The sequence below is a fragment of the Sylvia atricapilla genome, chromosome 2 (assembly GCF_009819655.1).
Source record: "Sylvia atricapilla isolate bSylAtr1 chromosome 2, bSylAtr1.pri, whole genome shotgun sequence".
NCBI lineage: Eukaryota > Metazoa > Chordata > Aves > Passeriformes > Sylviidae > Sylvia > Sylvia atricapilla.
In genome coordinates, this window is record NC_089141.1 from 41,866,347 (window position 1) to 41,880,880 (window position 14,534).

Genomic DNA, 14,534 nt, shown 5'->3' on the forward strand with positions numbered 1-14,534 from the left:
GTAAATTTGTCTCCAGCAGGGTCAGACTTGGGGAGGCCAAAAAAGGTGTCCCCCTGCCTCCCTCTCCGTGGGGTATGGGCTGACTTGCCTCTCCCTTGTGAAGAAGATCCCGTTTCCAGTACAATCTCTGGGCATCCAAAATGTGTTCACTCAAAATGTTTCCCAAGCAGTTTCCTCCAGACTTGCTGGGGGAGCAGGTGGAGAGAAGCAGGGTTTCTGTGCTATCCTGTTCTCTCTTCCTGGGAGAAAGTAAGTGCTCACCTACAATAAGCAAAATCCATGCAATTTGAGTAAATGTGTTTATCAACACACAATGGATGTGTTCTGTAATTCCATTGTAGACAATCACCTGTGTAGTCTCTGATATTTGCTGACAGAAAAGGAAACAAACCTGTCCTGTTCCTCTCACCTCAGCAACACAGTCAAGCATAGACACTGACACTTCAGAGAGAGGTGTTTCTTTGTATCTTCCAGTACCCACAGGTAAAAGGTTTTACTAAGAAAGAGGTATGAGAGGAGTATATTTAAACCAAAGCAGAACAGAAGATTTATGCTGTCTGCTATGTGTGCTTCAAGCAGCCTGCAGTAGTAAAAGTCTATGAAGACTGAAGGATTAGAGAGTCAAACAAAACTCCAAGTGGGCGCTTTGGTACACACCTTAAACTTCCCAATGGAAATAGAAGAGACAGCATAGTTTGCTTACAAAATAAAGGCACTAACTGAAAGTGATTGGGTCCTGCCACTTAATAAATTACCATTCATATGCTGAGCCTTCAGAAGTGTGTGGGTGCATGCTCTTAGCCCTTCTTGGCTGTGAGATAAAAAATGTGTTCACTTAAACCACCTTCACAGAACTGAAGCTGGTGCATGTTGGATTTCAGCTCAGCAGTGAGCATGTGTATGCTCAGTAACAAGTGGTACCTGTTAAAGTGACATGAACTACTCACAGATCTCAGATTATGCAGTGATAGGTGTACTAGAAGCCGAAGACACAGAAAACTTCTACTGGGCTAAAAACTGTATAGCTCTACTGGTCTGATGCCAGCTGAAGATTGAGCCTATTGCACTTAGAGAACAGATACCTCCTTTGGCTTCTAAAAAGAAAAAATCAAAAGAAATTGTAACTACAGAACCTTTTCTTGGCTTTTGTTCTAACACTCAGCAAAGCTGATGAGGGGCAAATATCGAACATTTGGACAGGCACAGTTTAGTTAGAGACTCTTAGCACAGGCAGAAAAAAGAAGTTCAAACTTGGCCATGTTGGCTCATCTCACCCAAGTGAAGAAAATGGGAACAAAACAGGGTGAATGTGTGGGCATCCTTCACAAGGACTTCTGGATAGCTTTCAGTGCCCACTGAGAGAGTAATCTGTAACGTTAACAAAGGAACACTGGTGATTAAATGCTCGGTTGGTTTGCTAACAGAAACCAGAGATGGCAAATGGGACAGAGGGGTAGAGAGAGACAGTGGGATAAGAGTGACAAGTGGCAATATGTTGAGTCTGTTCTGTTTCTGCTATATATAGAAGGTAGTGGTTATCTTACAGAAGGAAATGTAGAACAAGATGTGCAGATTTGGAGATGATGTGGAACTGACAACCTGAGAAATACCATCCATAAAGGAAGTAAGTCAAAGATGCTGAGAAATCTGCCTTATGCGTAGGAGATGAGGGATGAGCAGGCAGTGCAAACCAAAGATGGGGAAACCAGAATATGGTGGTGTGAACTGTGTTCATTTGCTCATTTGAAATCTTGATATTGTTGGAGGGCAATGACTCAGAAGCCAGAGGGGGTCACTGAGAGAAGAAAGCCCAGGACAGGATAGGTACCCAGGACACATTTGCAGAGAGCTAAAAATAGGAGAAATACCTCAGTTTTCACACAATAAAGCAAGTTGCTAGATTTGAAGAATAAATGTGTGAACGTTTCTTGGAGTCCTTAGTCACTTATGCAGTAATATGCCAAATAGTTTTTCCGTGGTGGCAATGGTAATTAAAAGTGCAAGAGCAGCACTGGAGGCTCAGCAGCCCCCCAGGCAGCTGGCATTGATACCCGACAAGAAGCTAACAGTGTATTTCAACCAGCCTCCATGGGAATCTGAATTGTGTAGCTAATGCTTTCAGTGTTTCCTCTTGAACTTAAGGACATTTTTCACCGACACCAAACCATATATAAAGTACCATGTATGCATTGTTCAGCTGTAGAAATTCTCTTGAGTGCATATATGCCATTTACATGAACTGTGTTCCCCACATCTTGACTCCACTTGAAACCACACAGACCTTATTCCTCTACAGCTCAAATGTGAAGTCCTGGGCTTCAGATACAAAATTTCCAGAATGGAGAGATTACCACTGAAGTGTGTGTGAGATCCAGTGATGGACACATGACACATCCAGCTACAAATCTCTCCCATTCACATTACAGGGACTTGGGATAAAACAGAGGGCCTGGAAACTCCTGGGGAGACTTAGCAGTGACGCTGAGAAAGAGGATGGAAGCAGTCAGGCCTGCTGACTCCTGAGGGCTCTAGGAAGAATGTGAATGAAGCTTGAAGCAAAACAAATATGAAGAAAGTGAATCAAGCTTGAAGAAAGATAAGTATTAATGACTGAGCCGTGGTAAGGCAAAAGGAGAGCACCAGTCTGGATAGAAAGAAGAGGCAGTGAATCTTCTGTAAGGCTTTTTTTTTCATAAAATATTGACTATTTTTATTAAAATAATACAAAAATATTATCAAAATATTTTAAATAAAAGATATAACATATCATAAAATATTGCTCATTTGCATGCTGCCCAGCCACCTCACAAACGAACACTCCATTGACACTCACTTCTGTGCCTCCTCAGCTTTCCTTGGAAGGGTCATGGCAAAATGAGGCTGGAAAATAGGAAATCTACCATTTTCTAAGCTGAGAAGAGCAGTGCCAGGATCAATACAGCATGAAACAACTATTGGACACAGCGTAACCACAGTCTCTAAAGCCTTCATTGCAACTCTTCTTTGTGGTTTTGGAACATCTCTGAAAGCAAAGAAACAATTTCCTTTTTCTTGCAAGCAATGCCCATCAAAGTTATTTTAATGCAGAAAAACAAAAGTGGCAAAGGGGTTCTGAGGAGCAAATGATGTGAACCCTTATCGTGGGTACAAACAAGGGAATTGTTGCTCTTATCACTGTGGATTTGTTGTCCTCACATGTTTCCTCAGTTCTCAGTGTTCCATGGACAAAGCATTGTGTTCAGTACAACTGCACAAATGGCTCTTTTCCATCCATAGAGTTCTGTGTTTTACATTTCATGTTTTACGTCAGTTCTGTCTGGGTTTATCCCATTTGCAGTCCTCAGAAATCTCTCCCAAGATCCTGCTCCCCGGTAATGTGACTAACAAATCAGAGATGCACAATACTTTCTGTGCAATTAAGAATAGAAAAACAACTCTCACGCTTGCATTATCTAGGCTATTGCTGAGAACGGTGCTGAGCATTTCAGATAGATGTTCAGGAAAGACTAAAAGGCAGCTACAGAATAGAATCTTCATGAAATACATTTCCTCCCAATCTTTCTTACTCAGTGACACATGATCATTCATTCAATTTTTTTAAGAGGAAAGCTGCAGCATTCTATGGGTTTTTTTTGCTTCCACAGAAATGTGAGCGTTTTTTTGCACTCGGTCACAAAATGAACTCTTTCAGCAGTAAGAAATCTCACAATGCTAAGTGACGTATTTCATGCCCATCCTGTTCTTTATTCCCAGTAAATATTCTTGGGACCCCATGGTTATTCCTGTCACCAGTTAACTCTTCTCCAACTCTGAAATGGTAAATAACGAAATAGAGATATGAAATAAGGAGGATGCCACTCCAGAGACCTGGCTAAACAGAGGTGAGTGGGGCAATGAAGCTAACATGGCAGGGCAGCTAGATTGGATACAAGATATTTACAGCTTTATTAGCTCTTCTCAGTGCAGTGGCCTACCAATTTATGCTGGAAGCATTGTCTTTATGCTCCCTATGTACATTGCAAATCCTGCAATCCAGGGGCTGCTCTTCCTCCACTGACCCTTTCTGTGGCCTTAGCTAAATCACTTCACCTTGCTGGAACCCCAGGACAGTTCTTTAATCAAACTGTGCTCTTGTAAAGCATGATCCTGCTTTAATGTCTAAGTATCATGACATTGACTTGATGGGGACTTCTAACGTTGTAACATAATTAATGATAATAAAACATAATTAGCTGAGAAGAATCAAACCATTTTCTTATAGCCTTTACTTAGAAGATTTTTTATTTCATGATCATCTGAGAGATTTCCATGTTTTGGGGGGATATAGAAATGGATTTTTAATGTTATACACTGGAATATCTTTCAGGAAAATGTATAACTAAAATATCCTTTCAGTATCACTTCATGTTCCTGTACTCTGCCAGCCTTACACAAATCAAGTCCTGTACAATTCTTTTCCTACAAAACAAGCTATTAAAAGATATTTTTGCTGCTCCTCTGCAGTAAACTTCTGTTTTCACACAAAGATTACTTACAGACTGTTCTTTCTTTTAGCTGATTTAGTTTGTAAAAAACATCTAACTGATTATACAAGAAAAAGAGACCAATGCACCTTTGCAGACGCCTTTGACTTGTTTTAGAGTACTATTGTGCTGTGCTCTACAAAGTTCTATAATCTATACATCTGCTTCCCATTATTATTCTAACTTTTGTTGAGTATTTTATCTTTCCAAAGCTACTGTTCGATTTGCCTTTCAGCAAGGAAGACTTCACCTTTCCAGAGTATCTTACTCATATTTTTACTAGGTTTCTGTTCTAATGTAACCCATTATTTTCAAAGACTTTCAACAAAAAAGAATATCACTGTGCTCAGAGCAGATGTCTGAACTGGTCAGGAAAATTATTGTTGGGGTTGTGTTTGACCATTTTCAGAGACTTCGGCAGCATGGATTTACAGTATAAGAAAATCTCCAAGCTCACCTATGCCTCAGGCACTCAGCATTCACTAAGGCACTGAACCTCTTCTCCTTGTTCATGTGCTCGTGTTCTCCTGTCTTTCATACAAATGCATTGTTACACATATCTACTAAGAAGAGAACACAATACGACAAGCTGTGGCCAGTAGTCACAGTGATGAGATTATTTTGAACTGCCTTTAAAGTTTCTTGTGTTAATGACTGGCAAATAGTTAGGTCCTCTTAAAAGCCTGGTTCCAATACAGTGTAATGGCAGCTGTGAAATGTAATTTCCCAAATAAGCTCTTACAACAGAGGACCTGTGGTATCTCAGGTATACAGAGCTCACCTATCTTTACTTCTGAAAGCCCAAAGAACGTACCAATCGTGCAAGCTGGCAGTCCCTTGTTAATTATAATCCATGTTTATATAACAGCTCTATCTCAAAGCTCTTTTCAAACATTAAGACTCCTAGCACTTCTTTTATGTAGGCATTATTATCCCTGTCATTATCATTATCACATCTTCCATTTCATAGGTGGTAAATGAGCAAAATCACACTGTGAGTCAGTAGCTGAATTGGGAATAGAATATTGTAGTCCTGACTTTGTCCCTTGCTTTAATTACTCACTAACATGATTGTTATTTGTGGGTTGAAGTGATTTTGTTCAGTATAAGATCTCAGCAAATAAGCATGATTCTTTTGATTTGCAAGATTTTTGTTTGAATAGCTTTCATGCTGATATTTTTCAGCTGTTGGTCTCAGTTTAAGTAGCTAATAAGAGATCTGTCATCGTCCAATTAAATACATATAAATAAATTTTAATATTGTACAATTTGCATAATAGACTGGAACAGCTCAAATGAAGCAATGAAGTATTCTATCAAGCAATGAAGTATTTAGGTATTGATGTTGTGTCCTAATCTAGTCATAGTAAAAACCATGATGGAAATCTATAGAGTAATACACTTTTGTAAAGTAGCTAGGTTTTAAATGACAGTTATTATTAATTGGTCTTTTCTTTTAATGTGAAAATACCATATGTAATTACTAAATTAAGTTCAAGTCACTTGCCTATTTATTTTTAGTCAGAACATTTTAGTTGGTATGAAATACACAAATGTGTTCAGTTGAAACTAGACAGTTAACCCCATTTTCTCCTTTTCCAGGACTATTTTAATCTGGAGAGGCAACCTAACCATTTCATTGGCTCAAACATAGGTAGCTTAGCTTCAAAACATCCCACTGACAGCACCCCATTCCTTTGTTTCTCTGTCATCAAATTTAAAAAAAAAAAAAAAAAAAAAAAAAAAAAAAAAAAAAAAGATTTTCATGTGTGATTACTCAGAAGACCACAAGGTACAGTCCTGTGAGAAACTGAAGACGCCCTGAGAAGAGAAAGCATGGTCTTCCCATAAAAGAACCGTAAGACACTCAATATTTAACATGATTGTTTAAAATTAGCGGATTGCCCTTTTTCTTCCTTGTTCATTATCCTTTTTCTCCGCTTCCTTCTTTTAAATAACAAGTCTCAGGATATCTTTGTCATTCCTTTAACTACATTGTAAAAATCTTGTCCTCTGTCAGTGGTCTGCTTACCTACAGGTGCAAAACCTGGTTCTTGGTGAATTACCATAGAAATACATACTGCCTTATGTACTCCCTATCTTTCCAAGGGAATAGATCCCTCAAATAAAAATACAAAGCCCACTTTGTTCCCTTCTACTTGTCACAGTTACAGAAAAACAAAAAGCTTGTTAATTTAAAGAAACAAGACCTCTTTCAAGGTGAATTGAATGCTATATTTTGTGGATGCAGCAGTCATGTACACAGTCTTTATACACCTGACAACCGTGGGGAAAAAAATCTAGCTGAGCAATTTGTTTCACAGTTTTCTGTACTCACAAGGTTACAGTTCCCAACATTTGTTCTGCGCCATGTCGGCACTTTACACTCTGATCTTTAACTCATTCTTCTTTAAAGACCTGTTCATTTGCTCATAAACCAGACCTCCGTGTCTCCCAAACACTTTATTAGACAAGTTACAGTGTATCCCTTCCCTCCCTTCGCCTCTCCTCCCCTCTTGCTGTTTTCCTAAAAGACTTCATGAAACACAGCTTTTTATTCTATCTCAGCTGTGTTTCTTCATTTCCCCTCATCAGAAAGACATCCTATTCTCCAACTTACTGAGAGTTTATGCCCAACTTTAATACATAATTTGTGGTAAATGTCCAACTCTTCCTCAGACTTGTGGAATAAATATGACAGACATAGGATTGAAAGTGGCAGATGATACCTGCCTACCTATCTGGGAAATACTAAAACATTTCTCTGTCTTTTCATGCTATCACAGTTTACAGAATTTTAAAATGTGTATTCTTGTAAGAATTATTACATATTTCTCTAGCTAGAGCAGCTGAAATCACATCTAGCACTATGTCTATATAGGCCTGTGATTGAAATGACAAATGATACTTTTATGTTGTATAATTTTCAGTTACATAAGTCCAATTTCTTGAAATCTCTCTTCTCACTTTTGTATGTTGCTTCTCAAATCATAGCTATTTATGACTGTCACTTCTACACTGTACCTCCTATGTTCCACTTGCATTTCTGAGCTCGACAAAACACATTCTTCTATAAAAATGTTAAATTTTGCCAATTTTACCCCCATTCCGTAAACTCAGTCTTCCCTGTTCTGTCAACTCAGTTTTCCTTAGGTCTCCAAGCTTTTCCTTTTTACACTGATGCCACTCCAGTGTGACCCACAAATGTGGTGAGAAGTGGATTAGATAAACTTTACTCCTGGGCTCCTCAAGGCAAGGAAAAATATCTGTATCATAGCAATGATTTAGAGACCCAATTTTAGGTCAGAAGAAGTAGGAAACAGGATTCCTCGGCGTAGTCTTACCTAAGCACACAGAGAGAAGTTATAGTATCAATACTTCCTTTGAGTATAAAACAGCTAATCAGCCTCCTGCTATCATGCAAGGGCATTACTACATCCAAACATATTCCTGTAGAGCATTAAAAAAACTGGCCCACTTTGTTGAGTGTTTATTGCATTGATATTTTCTCCTTAGTTCCAGATGCTGCAGTTGGTTTTATTTTATTTTGGAGGGAGGTTTATGTTCTCTCAGAGCACCTCTTGATTAAAATCAGATCATTCTGTTGCTTTCCCAGTGTGTTTTCAGTCTAATTTCAGACATGTCATGGCGGAGAGTATAATAAAACTTAGCACAAAGATACGGAGAGAAAACCGAAGAGCCCAGTAATAAGAGATTTCATGGTTCTCCAGCAGAGTCTAATACACACAGCGGTGAAGCAAGTTTAAAAATGAAATCACAGTAAACAAATGCTTTCTTGCTGATTACCACTGGTAAAATAAGCTCTTCTGAAACAATGCTATTTTTGTACAAAAGGATTTTCACAATAACATTGTACACGATATCAGGTAAATACCAGGAACAACGAAGGGAAAACCTTGAGCTCATTTGTCTGTCAGAGCCTTTTCTGCTTTAAAAGGTGATGATGCAGCTCATAAGATGGAGGGCTCTTGCCATGGAAGAGACCATCCATTGGCTTTGCAGCTTGGGCATGGGTTTTTGGGAAGGAGGGAAAGAACCACCTGAGAGGGGCTGTTGCTGCAAGGTGCTTGATCCAATCCAACGGGCAATTAATGACACACTTAATTTTACCTTTCCTGTGAGCAGGTGCTGGTATCCTAGTGCTGGTTGGATTTTACTACAGGGCACAGTACCTCACAGAATAAGACCTTCACATTTCTGGTTCTAGTTTAGAAAATATGGGCATGAAGAAATTTTGTGCTTATGAAGTTTGGGGGTGATAGTCTAATTAAAAATTAATATTCTCACTCCCCACCTCAAACTACAGCCTCAGAAGAAAAAGGCTGAAGTGCTACAAAGCTAGCAAAAATTAGTTATATTTTAAAATACATTTTCTAAACTTCATTCAAATTCCTATAAGAGAAGTAGTTAAAATCCTGGCTACAAGCAGGATAACAGATAAATTGAAAGAACAAGGCTGTCCACAAAGACTTTCAGCTATGCAACAATGCAAGAAAAATGTATTTCCAGTAGCTGGTATCAGGATTTCTTTTACTATTGCAATAGTGGAAAAGTGGGGATAAAACCAAGGTCCCTTGGATGTTCAGAGCCCAGGAGATAACAGCAGAGCAGAATAACAATGAGTGCTGCCAACTTCCTTCTTCATCACACAGTAGTTGATAAAAAAAAAAAAAAAAAAAAAAAAAAAAAAAGACCCTGGGCAAAATTTGAGCTATGTATGTTGCTGATGAACAGCACAGTGAGCTGGAGTTGACTGAGCATGGATTTTTTTCTAGTAGAGCTAGAGGTAAATGGCTTTGTCATCCATTACACTTTCCCAGCTTTCTTAGATTTCCTCCCTGGAAAAAAGCCAGGATATTACGAGGAGCGGGAGGGTTGTTATGTGCATGGAATGAGCAAGAAAATCTCCTGTCTCAGACTGACATGTGCTGCCTGGAGCTGAAAGACCCAAATTCAAGTCCCTTCACCTCCAGCCTTCTGTCTGCAGACAGCAGCTGCCCAACTGTTATCCTAAGTGTCCTTTTCAAAGTAAATATACAGATGGATCACATGAGCATATGTGAGGACAATTCTGCCTTTGGCCCATGGGATGACCTATGGAAAGCATGGTTGTTTCTTTCTTTCACTTGGAGGTTCGCCCTTACCACCCTCTGGTCACACAAAAGGGATGCAGGCTTGAGCCCATCGCCCTCCAGGGCTGGATCTGACCCAGTCACAGAGTGTGACTGAACAAGTGCTTTATTCCATATTAAAAGCTGGAATGACTGTTGAGTGGAATAATCTTGAGATGCATTCAAACTGTGTGAGGGGAAGCATGTGAGGGCCTGTTAACATGCAATCAGATTTCAATTGGGGATCATTATGCTTAAACTTCACTCCAGTCTAACTAAGCGGTAAAAATTTCTGTTTTCTCTCTCAGTGATACCCACTGCTACAGTTAGTTGATGTTTCACCAACCACTAGCTATATTCTCTATTTAAAAATATAATCAAAGTCTGCTCCTCCAAATGCCCTGAAAACTCTGTATTAGAAAAGCAAAAAGATTAAATGTGGAAGGTCATTACTCTGACCCTGCCATTCTAAAGAGTATTGGCTAATGAATAAAGTAAATTTTAGTGCATTTTTAGAGCACAGTTAAAGTTAAAATACTTTCTTTCTTTCCTCCCCTTGCAATAATTTTACCCAGATTCACTTTGCATTACTAGATGCACACACATGCAGCTTTAGAATTCTGATGTTATAATTAGATCTGTGTACTTGTTCGGGCAAGCTCAATGTTGTCGACTTATTCTTCATAGTCTGGACCTGTGTTCTGCTCCTAGTGCCATTTAACACCCTGTTGAATTCAGCAAAAGCCTAGTAACCTTCCTCGATCAGCATCACGTGCATCCTCTTTTTTTCTTTTTAAAATTCTCACCATCACATGTGGGAGGTTTCTTCTTTACCAGAACAAGAAAAGAATGTTTTTCGAAAGTCAGAATAGAAAATGAATATGTAAAATTGCCCTTAAGCTTCATAAAGAATCATCTCCTGAAACTGAAATAATTGTGAGTCCATATCACTCAGACTACCTTCTTCTAAAAGGTGTGGATAAAAGAAATAAAAAGAATATCCACTTCTGAGCTGGATAGCTTGGGAAGCAGAATTGTCAGCCATAGTAAAGCTCTCCCAGCTCAGAATCTCTGAAGGACACTTCTAGTATCTGCGGAATCTTAGCTGGCCTACCAATGCATATGAAACAAAAATTTATTTTATTTCCGTTGTAAAATCCATTCTATCTACAGCACTAAGTTTTCAAACCATGTTTAAATCATGTTTAAATTTTACCTATTGTAGTGGGACTATGTAAAGTCCTGAAAGACTTCTACACAGATGGCCTCAATCCCATGGGAAGATAGCAGATTAGTACGAGGGTTATTGGCATTCATGGAGTGCTTGGTCTTGCTAGCAAATGATGACATCCATCTTGGTGAAAAAGGGATCATTAATCTCTATGCAATCAAGTGCTAAATTTAAACATTGGTGGGACAATAAATTTTTGCAAGAAGGATCATTAATAGGCAAGGGCCTGAACAACCAAACCTTTACTTACACGAGCAGCCTTTGCTCACGGAGATTAGGCAACTGCCTTAGCAAAAAAAGGGCGTTGTAATATAGGGATTAAGGAATTAGTATCTGAAAGACCAACTTTTCTAATTATAGACTAAAAAAAATTTATCTTTGAAAGTCCATCTGTGGGATTTGGAAGCATGTATGCTGCCTGCTTCTTAATAATGGGAATCAAGAGAAAACTGGGAGTTATTGAGGTTCTAATGAATACAAACCTTGTTGTAAAACTCAAAAACTATCCCCTTAATACCATGTCCTCTATGACACAATGACCAGTCCTCCCTGAGCAAGAAACCTAATCCAAATAAATGACATACTGTTTATATGGTGTGCTTGAATTCACTATAATGACCAATTCACTAATGACCAACTTATTCTTGAAAGAGGGAACTCTTAAAGATATCGTGACCTTTATTTTCATGCCAGATAAAGTAAGGGTTTTTCATGACTGCATAATCTATATTTTTTATTTATATATTTAAATACAACAATTAATCCGAGCAAAGGAATAAGACACAATAATAACACAGATTTTTTTTTCCCCTGATTTCTGAAACTTCCTGTATTCTGCTCATGGGTATTTGAATCCATTTGGTTGGCTCACAACCAGTATGAACCAGAATGCCTAGGTACGTGTAATCACAGCAGAGTTATTTCCCTTTTAGTTTACAATGCTTCTCTTCTGATTCTCTTATTAAACATTGTAAAATTAGTTGCCAGAAAAAGCAAGAACAATCTGTGCTTTTTATTTATTTTAGCTAAAGCAGAAATATTGCAAAACTGTACATGAACACACAGAGAAGAGGCTGTGACAGCAGGGAAGGAGTTAAACATCTGCTGATACCTCTACCATTGTCCACTCCCTGAACCCATTTTTCACTCTCTATGGTTTAGGAAAAACCTTGGAATGATTATCATATTAATATATAAAACACATTTTCACTATTTTCTAATCCTAATCTGAACAGCAATCTCAGATCAACTGCTGCAACTTTGCAACCTCACACATGCTTTTGGGATTAAATGCTATCTTTTTCCCACTTTCAGTTTAGGCTAAAGGATTCAGTTGAGCCTGGTCAGGGAGCACAGCACTACTGGTTTATAACTTGTTTGCTTCTGTGTGGGATCAGAAGCATCCTCCAGTGGCACAGGCCCTGATGAGTGGTCCCCATGTCCTCACCCTGTTTTGCAGCCCCTCATTCAGCTGCTGCTTTGCAAAGAATAGTGGGAGGAAAGAGGGAATGGCTTGAGGATTGATGTGTTGTTTCAGCCTGTGGTGGTTGTTTTCTTCTCTAAGGCAGCAAGTATAGAGCACTGATTAATGCAGACCTCAGATGTGCACGTTGAAGGGAGGAGGAAGGAAAAAAGTGCAGGCGGAATGCCAGTGAGGCTATGGAGATGTATGTGTGTGAGGGGTTTGGTTGCAGCATTCCTGTGCAAGGAATGCTGGGCTGAGAATCATAGAATCATATAATAATTTGGGTTGGAATAGACTTTTACCACTCACCGTGTGTGTGTGTCACTCAACCCCACTGCATGAGGAGGTGTGTTTTGGCAATGACACCAGCTGTCACCTGAGGCAGCTGAGTGAGAGGAGCAGTGGGCAAATGAGTGGGCAAGGGCTTGTCTCCCAGTCCTGGACTGAACATTTTTCCTCTCTGTGCAGCACCCCTCCATCACCAAGCTGTATTATTCTGGGGAAGAGAAAGAATAATGGAAACCCTAATTCCTCTCGTTTTAGAGGAAGCATTACATTGGAGTCCCTTTGGAAATGATTGGGACTATCCCAACCGTCTTGAATGTAGTTCATTCCGTGTGGTGTAAATCTCTCTCCAGAACAATCATAGAGTTAATAGTCTGGCCAAATTTCACAAGCTTTGGTGCATTTATTTATCAGAGACAAAGACAGTACAGAAGAAATCTGCCTTGAAACAGCAAAGTGCTTAAATGTGCAGTTTGCCAGCTTCTGTCTACTTCTGTGAAAGGTTCTTGGCTATCTGGGTCAGCAGATCTAATGGACCTTTGCTCTTCACTAAGATTTTTCTAATTCACATCACAGCTTATACTGTTAGCCACTAAAAAGGATGGATACATGGGTACTTTCTGTTTTTCCTTAAAGTCCTGTTACTTACACCAGAGCCTCATAGCAACTCTCCTTCCAGCACATGGGGTTAGTCTAGAGCACACAACACGGGACTGATGGAACCTCCTGGCCATCAGATCTTGTCCCATGTTGCCAGACACTACCGTATCAGTTTGTTCCTTTTGGAAATGTGAAGAGCTCCATCCTAATGGTAATTATTTTTTCTGCCCTGTTAGCACTTCTGAAAGTACTTTTCACAAAATAGATTTTCTTATGTTTAGAAATCATCCAAGTTTTGGCTTAAGTGCATTAATGGGCAGCTCATACCTGTTTGTTCTTGACGAAAAGCCTGCGATGCACTTAGCCTTGGTTAGGCAAGTTTTCACACATATTCCCACCAGGAGTCCCTGGCATTGCTTCGCTCTCACAGATTCACAGCAGCCTCCCCGGGCAAGGAGGCTGTGCGGAGGGACGGGCTTTTGGCACCGGCGGGAGCTCGGCTCCCGGGCGCGGTACGGCGCGAACGCGGTCTGCGGGTGGGCGCAGCCGGCAGCCGCGGGGTGCAGGCGCCGGGGGAGGCTCGGTGCGGGCGCTCGGCCACGGCGCGTCTGGGGCCAGGGGCGAAGGGGCTGGCCGCGGCCGGTGCGTGCGGCGGTACGCTTTGGGGAAGGGGCCGCGGGCCGCTCTCGGCGGGGCGGCGGGGGTGGGCAGGGAGGGCGCGGTGGGAGCGGCGGGCCGGGGCGCGGAGGGCGCGGCGGGAGCGGCGGGCCGGGGCGCGGAGGGCGCGGTGGGAGCGGCGGGCCGGGGGCGCGGTGGGAGCGGCGGGCCGGGGCGCGGAGGGCGCGGTGGGAGCGGCGGGCCGGGGCGCGGGCGGTGCCGCCGCCGAGGGGCCGTGCGGGGCGGCGGCCGGCGGGCCGGGCCCCTGACGTCAGCGGCCGGGGCGGCTGCAGCTGCGGGCGGCGCTCCCCGAAGCGGCGGCGGCTCCGCTCCTGCGCTCACTCCGCGCTGCCGCAGCCCCCAGCGCCCGCGGCGCCCGGGCGCTCCCTCGCCGCGCAGGTAAGGGGAGGTCCGGGGCGGGCACCGGCACCGGCACGGCGGGGCAGGACCCGCTCGGTTCCGGCAGCACGGAGCCGCCGCGGCGCGGGGCTCTGGCACCCGGCCGCCGCTCCCTGCCTTCCTTTCCCGCGGCAACTAGTTGGGGGAGCGGCCGGGCGGTGCTGCCCGGGGTGCCGGGGAATTGGCGAAGTCGGAGCGGCGGCGGTGCCCCGTCCCGGCACCCTCCGCCTCCTCCCGACAGG